Genomic DNA, 11,364 nt, shown 5'->3' on the forward strand with positions numbered 1-11,364 from the left:
GCCCGTCACGCCTGTGACGGTCCGTCCTGCCATTCCGTTACGAAGTTCAGAGAGTCGATTTCAGTACCCAAATTTCAGAATTCTAAGTATTTTGGAACGAGGCCCCCTCGACGGCCCGTCGTGCCCATGACGGTCCGTCGTGGGTTCCGTCGAGTCAGACAGTTTTTCCAGAATAAAATCTGCTGCTCAGAACGACTAAACAGGTCGTTACAGTTAGATTTTTAGGACCAAAAGTAAAGTTAACATATGAGCTAGATCCGGCTCAATCGATGACTTAATAGGATTGGATTAATATTTTTGATTTCAACTCAAATATTTTTTTTAAGAATTCTCTTGTTATTTTGTTCGCAAAAAAAAAAATTACAAAAGTAATCTTTATTTAGTAAAATTCTTTTAGATAAAGTTACCTCCAAACCTAATAAATTAAAATATTATTTCATTTTTTTGTATCTTGATAAATAAATATCTTTTTATAAATAAGATTATATTTACCCAAAATAGTTACAGATCCGAAAAGCACAACAAATTTGAATAAACAATCTCAAGTTTTGCTTTAACAACTAATATCTGTATCTATATGAGACAGACCTAATTCACGAATACATATTCAAGTTTTCTTACCAATGTGTCATCCTAGGATATTGAAAACCTCATTGTAACAAGTCGTTAGATTTTGAGCATTAGGATTATTTTGATTCTTTTCATAAAAATTTAAATGGAAATTTGAGTTATTTGGTAACTATGATTTTTTAAATAACGGATATTTATTAAAAAAATTAATATAGTTAATAGTTAATGGGTCAAGTCAATAATTTATTCAAAGAATTATTGTATCAGATAACAAACTATTACTTCAAATTAAATGTTATAATCACAATTTCATTTAATTTTAATTCGTAGCAAACATTTTGTTATTCGCCTCTCTTCCCATAAATTTCGCTCACTACTCTCCTTGATCTCGATCGCCACTCTTTATACAAACACAAATGTATAAATTGCATTTGCATTTATATGAAGCGAGAAAATTGTATAATACAAATACAAATACATATATTTTCGTCATATACACTTATAATTATACAAGTACAAATCTTCCCATAATAATTCTCTTTTGTCTTTCTCTCTTTCTCGCCTTATACAAACACAAATTATACAGATTACAATATAATTTATGTTGTATAAATCAAGAGAGAAAGATTTGATATACAAATGTTTTATTTTGATTCAATTATATGCAAATTCAATTTTTATGCAGATTTACAAATACCATTATTGTTACATATTATGTATATAACTACAATTATCTAATTGATATACATATACAATCATTGCATTTTTACACAAACGAGATACATACGATTGTGATTTATACAAATCTTTTGTTCCTTAACTAAATTGTAGTTATAGAGCTTTAATATAATTTTTATGTTTGTTAAACCTAAAATGTACTCTTTATTTAATATGTTTTACCACTTGGCTTATATAATTAAATTAAGATTGTAAAATTTATCACTTTTAATAACTAATTATTTTATTTAAAAAAAAATAAGAGTAGAAGAGCAACTACCTGCGGCGCGGACAATATAATCATTTGTATATTATGCAGCTTGAATGTATATTGAATTTTTTAGGGTACAAAGTTAAATTTATTATTACTAAAATATTGTTTCGTTGCAAGAATAAGTGGGGCAATATGGTGCATTAATGGCAGGGTAAGTGTTAGTAATAATTGGGCAACAATTAGTTTTTGCAAAATTTTTTGAAATGTCAATATTTTAATATTTAATAGGATTTCTTAGTTATATTTTCAATATTTATTAAAGATATTAATATTTTAGTTTGTTATGTATTTAATTCACATTATTTTTATTTTATTTTAATTGAAAGAATACAATTATTTAATAATAGAAAGGAGAAATTTTGGGGAGAGAATATTTTTTAAAAGAAGTATATCACTTAAAATACTCATCATTTACATATTTAATATCTTATAAAAGGAACATATCACTTAATATCTCTCATCTTTACATTAAAAAAATCTAAAAAAATTCCAAAAAATTAAATTCTTTGTCTTCTTCATCATTCTCACATGAATTTTGGTGCCAACAACAATAGAGAATCCAAAAGTTAAGCTAATGTGTTGCTATGGTGGAACAAGTCAAATTCGTTCTCACATCATCAACGATCTTATGTTGGCGGCGATATTAAAATTCTCTTTTTTGAAGTGAGTTTGATCAAATTTGAGTTTTTTCTGACGAGAAGATTTTGAAAATAAGTATAATTTCATTGACAAGCAACTTTGGAGAAGGAATTTTCAACTGAAACTTCGATATAATCTGTACAATACAATCGATCAAGTATTCGTTAATTGCTGAATCATTAATTTTTATGGGAATCTTGACATGAACATTTTTTTTAATTTTTTTGGTAATTATTATTTTTTGGATGACGAGACAGTGTTTTACTAATGCACAAGTTAATACAAATTTGTATTTGAGTTTAGAGAAAAAAAATCAAAAAAACCACAGCAGACGAAGAAGAAAGAGAGAGTCAAAGAAAGAAAATAGCAAAAATTGTATTCATACCAGAATTGTATTCATATTAATTTTTGTTTGTCAATTATTTTTCTTTTGCTCAACATTTGTATTTTCATTAAGAATATTATATTTCTTTTTTAGTTTGTAGTCATCTCAACTGGTATGCCAAATGATGAATTTGTATTTCTTAACTATAAACATATCATATTTCATTTCAGAGTTAATTTGTATTTTTTTTTTTAATAATATTGCATTCTTCCTCAACTGATAGTATTATTTTCACTTTGTATGCTATTTTTTTTAGAATTGTGTATCCTTTCTTAAATCATATTCATAAGAAATGATTGGATTATATTGAGATACAATCAATAATGTTTTTATAATACAAATAATAGAAATATATATTTGACAGACATGTAATGCAATTTTAATCACTGAGATACAATTTTTAGTTTTTACTATGAAAGTATAATATCAATTTTAATTTGAATGGTAAAGTGAGCACATAAAATACAAAAGTTGTTGATATACAATTATGATGAAAACATAGTAAAAAAGAAATACAGACTTGTTGTCATTGAATTGATGTTGAAATACAAAAATGAACACAATAAATACCAACTTTAATTGAAATACAAAAGTGACTTTGTTAGTATATCATTATGATAAATACAAAAATAAAAAAAATACAAACCCGTCTATATACAATGTGAGAGTTAAATACAAATTGATCACAGTACAATATTCACCTCAATATGATATTCAGTTTTAATTTGAATGATAAAATGAGCACATAAATACAAAAGATGCATACCTTCATCAAAGGGATTGTTATGAATATTTTTAGAAATATATTTTTCATTTTTTGCAAAAAAAAATAACAAAAGGGAGAGTGATGTGGGAGTTCAAAATGGAGAATAATTGGAAGAGGTAAATATGAGAGAAAAAATATTTATGTAAAAAAAAATATGAGAGAGAGAGAGTTGAAAAATGTGTAATTAAGGTGAGACAAAATAGGATACAAATTGATCACACTACAATATTCATCTCAATATGATATTCAATTTTAATTTGAATAATAAAATGAGCACATAAATACAAAAGATGCATACCTTCATCAAATGGATTGTTATGAATTTCTTTAGTTATATATTTTTCATTTTTTGCAAAAAAAAATAACAAAAGGGAGAGTGATGTGGGAGTTCAAATTGGAGAATAATTGGAAGAGGTAAATATGAGAGAAAAAATATTTATGTAAAAAAAAATATGAGAGAGAGAGAGTTGAAAAATGTGTAGTTAAGGTGAGACAAAATAGGAAGTAATTTAGATACAAAATATTTTCTAAAATAATGACATTTTGATATTTTTACTAAATTTTATAAAGTATAGAGGTTTTTATTAATTATGTTAGATTTTTTGACTAGTTTGCTAATTTTTCGTTATTTTTTTAGGATGTTTCAATTCTTCTTTAGTAATAATTCTAAGATTATAGATTTAGTTCAAAGGATAAGGTAGTCAGAAACAGTATGGATAACATATAAAGTTCTTTTTTTTTGCTCGCTAACTACATGAGAATTCTAGAGCTTTTTATAGTAATGGTATATATTTAAATTGGCATAATACATATATCGGATTCTAAACTTGGTTTCAAACTTTAATTTTGATCTTCAATTTTCATAATGCACAAACAAACACCTTAACTATCCAACTTTTAAATAAATAAACACATGAGTCCTACATGGCAAAATACACGTAGGACACCACATAGGACAAAAAATGACATGTAGGACGTGCGTGTCTATTTGTTCCAACTTTATATAAGTAAGTGTCTACTTGTGCAAATCCAAAGTTGAAGGGCATATATGTGATTCGAAGCCATGTTAAAGCATATTTATGTATTATGCCTATTTAAATCTTAGAGGTATTCTATTACATGAATACTATTAGATTTATGATATCTAGAGGGATCGAGACTTAACCAACTTGAAATTCGACAAATATGGGTCTTGACATTTTGATTGACACCAAGATTAGAAACTTGATGGTAGATTTGGGTAAGCTTTTGGATCTAGGATAGACATATAATAATACGGGTGTCTCACTTGCTTATGAGTTATGCATATTTGATAGATTGAAAACATTCAGAAGTTTTACAAAAGGAAAATGCGAAACCTTAAGTAATTTGTGGCATGTGTTCGACTCTCGAAGTATGTTAAGACTTTCATACTTCGTTGAAGGACGTTTTTCTAATTAAAGATTAAAACGGAACAGAAAATGAGTAAGATAGATGTTGGTGTCATACCAATGGTGTGATAGCATCGGTACGAGTATCAATATTATAATGGAAAAAGTTATTACTATAGAAAGCGGATTGTAATCCGAGCAATCCAACACTACAAAAAAAGGCCTAAATCGTGGGGGTTTTAAAGCAGAGGTTAGCAGCAACCCCCACAAATTACATTAAATAGAGGGGGTTTTGGTAGCTGACAAAAATAAAAGTAAATAGCGGGGGTTTAAAACCCCGTCATCTAGAAAGAGAAAAATCTAAATAAATAGTCAGGGTTTAACCCCTGCTATCTGTAAATATAATTTTTTATTTTAAAATATAAAATATGGTATTCATATTATCATACTGTATTTTTCTAAAATTACAATATTTTTAGTTACTGAAATAATGTACAAAATACAAATACACATATAAAAGAGTGTCACCCCCTTTCTTTATACTTTTACAATGTATTTTTAGTTTCTGAAATACAACATACTTCTACAATACCATCTCTCATTAGGATTGGGTTACTCTCAGTCGTAACTTCTCTCGCCGGCACACTTCTATACACCGCTGCTTCTCCGCCGCTTCTCCACTACTTCAGCTACCTCAAAACTCTGTAAACTTGAGCTACTCACCATATTTGAAATGAGATAGGCATTCTAAGATAATATTTTCCACTTCTCACGTCTTAAGAAATGAATTTACCTCAATTCTTTGAATTTTCTCATCTGAATCTTCACAATTTGAGAGCTTTGTACAAATTACTGATTGTATTTACTAGGTTATAAGTTTCTTTTATGGTTGTTTGTACTGATGCATGGAGGTAGAATTAGGTTACTTTGTTGTATTCGAAATTATCAATTTTGAACATTTTTTGTGGTAGAATTAGGTTTATTTTGTTGTAATCTTGTTGTACTTATCATTGTTTAGCTGTCCATGTTGGTATTTGCCAAATAATGAACTGAAATGCTCAAATCCCTTGAGCAACTTCATTTGGCCAAAAAGTATATTTTGTAAGGATGAGTGGTAGTAGAATCAGTAGAGGGAACAAATTGCTAAATTTATACTCCATTGATTGCTAAATGCTATTGAATCAGTTCTTCCTTATTTACACTCCATTGATTGCTATTGCCAAATTTATACTTCATTGATTGCCAAAGTCAACTAGCTAGATTCAAAAGCAGACAATAAGCTAAATATTTATTCCTTATTTTCTAACAGTAGTTAGCTTTTCGATTCATTGAATATATTAACTTAAGTTAAACATTCTATAGAATATAGTAATATTAGATATACTATAGTAATTTGTACATCCATATAGGAAGATTCTATTAGTAAATTCTCCAAACGGTTTAATATTTCATTTCGAAGTATTGGGAGGTGAATTTGAGATAACAATCTATGTGTCTGTCTCAGTCTCATTTTTTTTAGTAAGGTCTAAAATTATAATTTATCCTGATAGTTGTAGTTGTAACTATAATTTGTTTATGTGTTAACTTTGGAAATTTAGAAATGATATGGGAGCAAGTACTTTTTTTTATCAAAATTGTACTTCATTGAACTTATATACTTTTCATTCTTTTAGACATGACATGGGAACAAGATTATAAAATGTTGTAAGTTTGTCATTTTGCTCAAGAGACTCTTTGCATACATTTCAAACAGAGAATGTTTGGTAAGTGCTAGAATGACCTTTGCAGGTTGTAACTAGTCGTTTTGAAAGCCTGTAACTTATGGCATCAAAGTTTTACTTGTTTGTTTGTTTGTTTCTTATTTGGGTTTTTGTGGAACTGAATGATCTCATGAAATAGTTGTGAGCAAAGAAATTTTGAATGTGACGACTTTCGTAATTTCTTCGTGTTCTTGGGAACTAAACTTTGTCATACCTTTGGTTCAAGATTAAGAGAAGTTAACTGTTATTGTATGTATTAGTTAGTAAAGAAAACCTATAGTTATTCCACTTTTAACTAGAGGTCTCATGTTCGAACCTTGATAAGAAGCCTCAAATCTGAATTATGGGATGTTTAACCCGTAGACTTTCAAAGGGGTTCAAGAGAATGACTAATGCAGAAACAATGATTTAATTTCAAGACAGTAGATAAGGCTCCAAAATTGAATATGAGGTAGGAGTTAGGAAGTATCCTCTTGTTTTTCGAAAACAAACTGGATGAGGCTCCGTTAGGAGCATTCAACAACCACTTAAGGACTCGAGGTTATGACGTATAAAGCTAGAATATATATACTAATGAGAGATGCTTTAGTCATATTTTGATTAGTTTAGCAGATAATTTTATAATGAAAAGACTAGTTTACTGCTAACTCATTTGTTCTCTCAGAGAATCTCATTTCTGCATACATCACCTCGAGACCAAGAACAGAAAGATGAGAATTGAAAAGAAGCTATAACAAATTAGTACCATCTATGTGTTCGTGGATTTTGTGCATTTGCAGATTACATTTGTTCATGTTTGGACTATGTGTATATTCTAGTGCATCATTTAACATGCAAATTCTCTGTCCAAGTGTTGAAATATAAAGGAAAGACGTCGTTTCTACCAGTATCTTTGTCTATAAATCGAATTGTGAGTATTCATATAGCCGACTCCTACTTATCTAGATTTGGGCATAGTTATTGTTGTTTAATGCTTATGACCTTAGTATGTTAATGTTAAGGATGTTTTGTTTTGTGACTTACAGTGGGCTAACAACCACTGTCAAGGAGCTATGCTGCCACTATCCGTGCCTCTAAAGGTAATTCGTCCTCATTTCTAAGCTCGATATACTTTTTCGGTTTAAGCAATTCATGAGCTTTATTGTGATCTTTCTGCTACTGGATAATATAGATCTTATTTAGTAGCTTCTTGAAGACAAGATAAACGCCAAACCTTAGAAACTGGTCTTCATGTTCCTGCAGAGCGCCGAAGAAGCCGATTTAGAGAAAGCACAATGTATTAGGGAAGATTCCGATTTAGAGCTTCACAGATATAAGATATTTTAGTATCATCCTTATATTTCTTTCTTTTCGAGGATTGCGATGGCTATGATACTTTGATCAACAGCGGAGAAATTTTCATTGTACACCTCCAACCGTCTAGTATAATACATGTAAGTAACCTTGTCCCTAAGATGAAACTTCTCGAAATAAAAAATGCAGGCAATTTTAATGCTTCATGTAACACTTTTACACAAGTGAACTTTTCTGTGCTTAAACTAAATTTTGAAAAGCTGGCAAGCCACATAGAAAGCTCCAATAGGTTTTGATTCTTTTCTACAAAGAACCTGAAACACTTTCATGAGAAACGAGCCACCCCTTTCAACTTTTCAGGAGTTCTTCCAATAGAAGCCAACTCTTTATCTGCTCTTTCTGCTAGAATTCTAATTTTATAGGCAATGACATAAAAGGCTTCCAAAAGCCCAAGTTGACATAAATGCATTGGCAGCATTTTCAAAAGTCTTCTAAGATTCAAGTTTGAGTCGATAACTTTGTAAGGCACGAAATAGAGAGAGTAGTATATCTGCATACTGAGTATCTATTAGTGTCTCTCATTACTCTGCTAGCATCCTGGAAAGTGATGAGGGCATCAAATAGAGAAAGGAGAAAAGATGAATTTTAAGAGATAGAGAAAAAAAGGCATAGAGACTTGGTGTATTGAGATGAAATAATATCGGAGAAGCGATTTAGGAAGTCAGTGGTTCGCTTGGGAGCTTCTCCCATGCTAAATAGGCTGAAGCCATTCTTTATTCTTTAATCCAATTGAAGATTTTGGTTTTGAGCAGAATCCCAGAGGGGTTTTCGCCTTTCTCCGGGTTTATGTTTTTCTCCGCGACTTAGAACAACAATGGCAACACTCTTTCTAAGGCTCAAGTTATCTCCTTCAATTCCCCTTTATTTTGTGCATTTTCTTTTGCAGGTAGGTGATGTTCCATGAACTGTTGCAGGTCCTTTCTTGAGTTTAGATGCTGGTAAAGACTTTTCATCCATAAAAGCAAGACTAACCAACAGTTTTCGCAGTGATTTTGAAGTTCCTTGTAGTCGTAATGGTTGGGGTGCATCACGTTTTTCAATATATCTTGTAAAACTAATAGTATGCTTAATGATATATTTGTGTGTTTGAAATATGTTTACTAATATGTCCTTTTATGTTTGGACTATAATGTACATGTTAATTAGTCATTAATATATAAAATTGAATATAACTAGCAGAATGCTGTAAAAAGTTTACTATGTTCATGAATTGCAGGGGTTGACACCCCTGTTAATTTAATGTGATTCATAAATTGCAGGGGTTTACGACTCCCAGACTCACAAATAGTTGGGTTTTTGATTCCCAGAATATGAAACACAGGTTTATTGATATCAATTTGGGGGATTCGAAACCCCTGCGAATAACCCCCTGCGACTGGTACCAGGGGTTGGTGAAAAACCCCCGCGACTTAATTGTGGCAGACCTAACAACAGGGGTTTTTGCAACTGCCGAAACAGCAAATTGAGGGGGTTACTGACTGCCGCAATATGCAATTTTAACCCCCGCAATTTGGACGTTTTTTTGTAGTGCAAAGCATATGGGCATTAGTTGATGTATTATTAACTTGTGTGTGATTGTGTTTCTTTATTAAACTCGTATATATGTAGTAGTCGAGGAGATTATATATCATACGGTATTTGATTGATTGAGATGTATCATCATCCCCTTTTATTAAAATCATATTGTGCACATGCATAGACATGAGATTGAATATAAGTTAGGCACGTGGAGATCGTATGTGTTGGGGATTGTGAGATGTTATGATTATAAGTTGGGCACATGGAGATCGTTCGTCTGGAGGTTATTTTATTTTATGATAGTCATTGAGATTGTTTGCACAAACACATAAAGATTGTTTGTATCAGTATATGGACCTCGTGAGTCTCCCATGAGTCATGAACTCTCGATTTATTTTTTAGAAGTATCATATATATACAGTTAAATTAGTTTGCACAGTTACTTAAAGATCGTTTGTGTCAGAATATAGACCTTGTGAGTCCCCCATGAGTCACGAACTCTTGATGTATTTCTGAGAAGTGTCATGTATATACAGTTAAAATAGTACTTGACCTCGGAGGTATATAATTTCATAATCATTTCACTGCATCGTTTATTCTTAATTGACTATGTGCTTATTGGGTGGTTGAACATTACATGACATTTGAATATCTCTGTTTTATGAGATTTGACTGATAAGTATAGAGCAGATTTGCAAAATTAAAGGATGATTTTCCAATATACTTCTATCACTACTTTTCCGTTTTCAGTATATGAGACATAATGTATGTGATTTCGTACTCATACTACATTTGTTGTAGCTTTTACAATGCAGATCCAATTTCGAATACGAGTGCATCTCGTGGAGCTTTCTGACTCCAAGCTTAGATTATCTTGGAGTTGTGCACCTCCCTCTATCTTATTTGTTCTATTATTTAGTATTCATATCATGTTAAATACTTAGTATTTAGAATATTATGCTTGTCACTTACTTATTTTGTCACTTATATCAAATGTAATTGGTAAAGATATTGGGTTGACTAACCTATCAGTTGGGAATATAAGTATCATCACGATCTGTGAATTTGAATCGTAACAGTCCATGAGCATCTTGAATGATGAGCTTTATAATTACTTTTGCATTCCGCGCATCCCCTTGAAACAGTTTACAATTCCTTTCCTACCATTCATAGTACACACTACCGGTTAAAGTCATGCGATAGATTTGGGCATTGTTATTCTTTCTTTAAATATGTGCTAGTGTTCATACATCTTGGATTAATGTCTTGTCAAGCCAAGAGCTTTGTCCAAATAATAAACACATATGACATACAAAAAATAAAAGGGAAACTTCACAAATGGAAAAGTGATTTAACTAAATAATGCTTCATAGATATAGTATATTTAGTTACGTTTTATATTTGTAGCTTAATTTGCTATGGAAAATTACATTAGTATGTCTCAGACTTTTTTATAGATTTATATTTTAAAATTTTGAAAAATAATGACTGCGTGAAAGCTAAATACGGTAACACTAATAATAAAAAATGAGAAGATTGTATGAAATAGCAAACTATTAATTCAAATTAAATGTTATAGTCATTCTTATTTATTTTATTTGTAATTGCAGCAAATATCCATTTTTTGTCATCTGATTGAGTATACAATTAGTCATTTTCGATATACAATTAACCATTTTCAGTATACAATTAGTCATTTCATACATTTCGGTATAAAATGTGTTTGTGTTTGTATAAAGCGAGAGAAAAGTATATATACAAATACAAATACATATATTTTCGTCCTATACACTTATAATTATATAAATACATATTTTATTATACAAATTACAATATATAAAATAAATATATACAAAACTAAACAATTTGTATATAATTAGATATATCTAACGAATTATACAAATCAAAAACTTTATAGCAAACATAAAATTTGCTACGAAACGCAATTATACAAACTATAACTGTAACATACAAATATGATTTTTATGTTTGTTATATGTGAAAGTTACTTA

General features: G+C 30.0%; 1 pseudogene; it reads right to left on the minus strand.

The window, feature by feature from the left end:
• Nucleotides 1-7,753: 7,753 nt before the first annotated feature.
• On the minus strand, nt 7,754-8,710 carry LOC107019322 (annotated as a pseudogene).
• Nucleotides 8,711-11,364: the final 2,654 nt, after the last annotated feature.

Source organism: Solanum pennellii, chromosome 5, assembly GCF_001406875.1.
Source record: "Solanum pennellii chromosome 5, SPENNV200".
NCBI classification, from domain to species: Eukaryota; Viridiplantae; Streptophyta; class Magnoliopsida; order Solanales; family Solanaceae; genus Solanum; species Solanum pennellii.